Genomic DNA, 4,884 nt, shown 5'->3' with positions numbered 1-4,884 from the left:
AGGTTATTTTGAATTCGCTGTGAAGAGAATGCCACCCTGAGCCGGCAGAAGGGGACAATGCTAGACGAGTGCAGCTATATGTTTTCCTTACGAAGTATCTGAATGAGTGCGACAGTGATGCAAGGCTCACACGTACAGGGGAAAAGTGGTGACAATCTGCACACCGCCCATGCAAATGTCACCAGTCTTGTCACCAGTTTTGAAGTGACCGAAACCCGCGGTTTCACCAGATTTTTCACCACTTTTGGCTGGCAGGGTACGTGTTGTTACACAATATCGAATCGGTTTACCTTTCTTTTGATATATATTAAGAGTTGCAAATCATTTATGGTGGGTTAGAAAAATTAAGTTTTCTTACAACTTTGCAAAAGTTGGACGTACACTTTGAAGGTGCTCCTGGCGTTGAAGGTGCTGAGGGCGGAAGGTACTCATGGTGCTCCTGGCGATGAAGGAGCTGAGGGTAGAAGGTACTGGTGGTGCTCCTGGCGATGAAGAAGCTGAGGGCAGAAGGTTCTAATGGTGCTTCTGGCGATGAAGATGCAAGCGTTGAAGGTGCTGATAGTGAATCCCAAATCTGTAAACAAGCAAAAATATCAATTAAAATTTATAAACATATAAAAAGTCTCAATACATACCTTAAGAATGTGACTAAGTCGCTGCTGTTTTGCAATCTAAAAGAAGAAATTACATTATAATTAAATAAAATTGTTAAATACGTATTCTTACCTTCAAAATTTTCGTAGTGACATTTCTTCACAGTATGTATACTGTCATCAAAACTCTGATGTTTCTAACTTGCTCGCTCTAACGCATAGAATTTTGTTAGAGTACGAATTCTTATCGGGTATGTAGCTCTAACAAAGGGACATTTGTAAGTGTGTGGGTGAGATGACTAGAAAGTTGTGAATGTGTTTGTAAATCGTTTGAATTTTAGGGGAAAGTGGTGAGCCGTGGCTGGCAGGGATGTTAGGGTTTGACCGAGATTCTCCTCCGATTTGTTAAGTGCGCCTTAAGTTCTGAACACATTAAAAACGACGAGCTACGGGCCACAGTTTCCACAGCGACATGATTTTTTTGAATGCGTCGGCGATATCAAGAATTTGTACGAGTTTGACATAACAGAAGAGGAAGAACCTTATCTATCGCTGGAAAAATAGAAATAGATCTAATCACAATCACAGTCGTCGCGTAGCCCGGTCGGCGCCAAAATAATTATCTACATAAGAGTATGTGGTAAAATAATTTTACAGCTATGGTCTATAGCTCGTCGTTTTCATTGTGTTCGGGCTATTAATGTTGTGGCACAAAAGGGGTCCCTACAGTTTTATGTCGACTTTGAACGGCGATTTTGTTTTAATGGGAAGCTGGTTTTCATTTTCAAGTTTTAAGCACTTCTAATCATTACACCACAGTGGCCTATATACGAGACCTATATTCATATAAATTTTTTGGATTTTGGTATCGATATTTGGAATATCGAGTCTTTTTATTCCGATGTTAATGGGTACCCGATATTTTTAAAGCGATACTTTAAATGAGTACCATATCGATACCTTCTGTTCGATATCGTGTCCCTACTTGGCTGCGAATGCTTGGGCCACTAAATTAACATACTAACGACAGATAAATTAATATTTCATATCAATAATGGCACTAGAAACAACATTTCTTGCCCGCACTTGATTAAAAAGGAAAATTTGTTCACACAATTTTATTTATTTGCAACAGCTGACGAGCGACGCACGCGAAAAGATGAGAGTTGGCCATCTTTTTGCTTTGTGTTGGCGAGAGCGTTGCCGAATTTTGGCTATGTTGACAGTTACAATTTCGAGAAAGTAGAGAATTTCGTTTACTTGGGAACCAGCATTAACACCGATAATAATGTCAGCATTGAAATCCAACGTAGAATCACTCTTGCCAACAAGTGCTACTTTGGACTGAGTAGGCAATTCAGGAGTAAAGTCCTCTCTCGACGTACGAAAACCACGCTCTATAAGTCACTCATCATGCCCGTGCTGGTATATGGCGCAGAAGCATGGACAATGACAACATCCGATGAGGCGGCTCTTGGGGTGTTTGAGAGAAAGATTTTGCGGAAGATTTACGGTCCTTTACGCGTTGGCGACGGCGAGTACCGCAGACGATGGAACGATGAGCTGTATGAGCTTTACAACGACATAGACATAGTGCAGCGAATTAAAATACAGCGGCTCCGCTGGCTTGGCCATGTCGTTCGAATGGACACCGACGCTCCAGCTCTGAAAGTATTCAACTCGGAACCCGCTGGTGGTAGCAGAGGAAGAGGGAGGCCCCCACTGCGATGGAAAGATCAGGTGGAGAAGGACTTGGCTTCACTTGGCGTTTCCAATTGGCGTCAGTTGGCACAGAGGAGAAACGACTGGCGTGCTTTGCTGAACTCGGCCAAAATCGCTTAGGCGGTTACAGCGCCAAAAAAGAAGAAGAAGAAGAGGACGGCTGGATTTGAATTCATGTATTCATAGTCAGCTGTTGAAGCGACACCAATGCCAACGCAACTCCAAAGTTCTATGTGGATGGGCCTTTATTTATTACTTGAATACGTAACTTGCCTCAAATTTTTCCCTTTCAACTGAGTTTCAATTTTGCGAAAATAAAAAAAATACTAAGCTTCTGAACATGATCCCACTACACAAGATCTGACAAGATGAAGCAAAAGAAAAAAGTAGTTTTCTGCCTGACGATTGTAATTTCGGCGCCATGTTATCTCCTTTGAAATGAAGAATGAACCAAAAGTTAACAAAGAATATGAAGACGAAGCATAAAGAATAAAATTAGAGCAATTTTGATCGCATGTTTGTGCTAACAAATTTATTAAATTTGTACGTGTTTTTGCAACCGATCACTGCGCACTTCATTTCAATTATATTTGAACAAAAAATTTATTGAAAATCGCTTAAAAATCACTGAAATAAACCACCGCCCATGCACATAAAGAAATAAATATAAACAATAAAACAAACAGCAAACTTCAAAATTACAAAGATCACACACTTTTTTCTTAAATGCTATTGCAAATGGCTGCTAGTCAACGGGTCAGATCTTTTCTAATTGGTGCATGGCTTCTGCATGCTAACGCGGCGTTTTTGCTGCACTTAAAATGCAACATATATTATTTTATTTTTTCGTAGAGCGTTCATGCTAAAGTATTTAGCAAATGTACATTTACGCGAGTTCGAAATCGTATGCTTTTGACAAACAGCCAAGTTCCAGTCGCTTATTCAGATCCGTATCTATTACGATCAATTCTCACGCAGAAGATAATTTGCAAAAAACCTTACTGAAAAGGAAAAAAACAAATTTTAAACCAAAAATTCAATACAAAAACTTGAATTATTTTAACCATAACCGAACATTTGTTTGTGTATATATTCATTTGTCGGTGCTGTCAACTAAAATTTCCTTACTTAATTAGGAAACAAAACAAACAGAGTTGATCACAAATCGATCCAGATTTCTATCAGCATCACATCGTTGTTGAATTTGCGTTACTTTTCTTTATCCAAATAATGTAAAATAATAAATGAAATCTCGATCGGCGATCACTGAAACGTAGCTAGCTACTGTATACGCGAAAAAGCAATGTTGCCACTTTTTCTCATGAAACCATGTTCGAATCGTGAAAATTTTGGAATATCACAGGGTTGCTTTTGGCATTTAGATTTAGGTGACGAATTTTGTATGGATAAATGTACATTTAGAGTAGCATTTAGAGCTAAATGTGCTTTTACGCGTAAGCAAAAACAGCGCATAAAATGGTAATCTACAAACTGTCAAATGAAGAGCAGTGTTGCATTCGTAAACAACAAGTGAAAGAGCTGATGCAATTTATAACAAATATTTTTAGCAGAATATGATCCAAATGTGGAAGAATTTTCGCCTGAATAAATAATTCTGTAAACAAATATCTGACATTTATATACTTGCAGAAATAATTGTTTTTTGCGGTCTAGCAGTTTTTCTGAGTTCTTCGACCGCTGCTCTCTCTTGTGAGAGATATTTTGCTTTTTGATAGTTCTACAGGTTTTATGTTTTTGCTTACGCGTAAAAGCACATTTAGCTCTGAATACTACTGTAAATGTACATTTATCCATACAAAATTCGGCAGCTAAATGCAACTAAATACAACTCCATTTTTGCATTAAGGATCCCTGTGATCTTCAAAAATTTCCACGATTCGAACATGTTTTAATGAGAAAAATTGGCAACATTGCTATTTCGCGTATACAGTGGCTAACTGCGTTTCAGTGATCGCCGATCGAGATTTCATTTATTATTTTACATTATTTGGATAAAGAAAAGTTACGCACATTCAACATCGATGTGATGCTGATAAAAATCTGGATTAATTTGTGATCAACACTGTTTGTTTTGTTTCCTAATTAAGTGAGGCAATTTTAATTGACAGCACCGACAAATGAATATATACACAAACAAATGTTCGGTGGTGGTTCAAACAATTCTAGTTTTTATATTGAATTTTTGATTTAAAATTTATTTTTTCTTCTTCAGTGGGGTTTTTTACACTTTATCTTCTGCGTGAGAATTGATCGTAATAGATACGGATCTGAATAAGCGACTGGAACACGGCTGTTTGTCAAAAGCATACGATTTCGAACTCGCGTAAATGTACATTTGCTTAATGCGATAGCTTGAACGCTCTTCGAAAACATATGTTCGAAAGTGCTAAATGTTGCATTTTAAATGCAGCAAAAACGCTGCATTAAACTGCTAGTTGGTACTTGCTTATTTTATCAACTGAGAAGTTCCTTTTCAGCTTATACGGCTTTCCCACGTCACAGTGAATTACTTTGTTCGCTCCAGGGAACGTAAAGTATAGAGAAGGAC

At 38.1% G+C, this 4,884-nt stretch overlaps 1 long non-coding RNA gene across 1 annotated transcript; it reads right to left on the bottom strand.

The window, feature by feature from the left end:
* Positions 1 to 231: 231 nt before the first annotated feature.
* Positions 232 to 673, bottom strand: LOC108359729 (uncharacterized). Its single transcript, XR_001846982.1, has 2 exons — positions 636 to 673; positions 232 to 574 (listed from the first exon to the last, which is right to left on the bottom strand). It is a non-coding gene; the product is annotated as an uncharacterized LOC108359729 (long non-coding RNA).
* Between the last annotated feature and the right edge of the window lie 4,211 nt (positions 674 to 4,884).

Source organism: Rhagoletis zephyria, unplaced genomic scaffold, assembly GCF_001687245.7.
Source record: "Rhagoletis zephyria isolate East Lansing unplaced genomic scaffold, Rhagoletis_zephyria_1.1 Rzeph_scaffold_00444, whole genome shotgun sequence".
NCBI classification, from domain to species: Eukaryota; Metazoa; Arthropoda; class Insecta; order Diptera; family Tephritidae; genus Rhagoletis; species Rhagoletis zephyria.
Note: the sequence above shows the minus strand (reverse complement) of the source record. Positions and strands in the feature narration are given on the sequence as shown.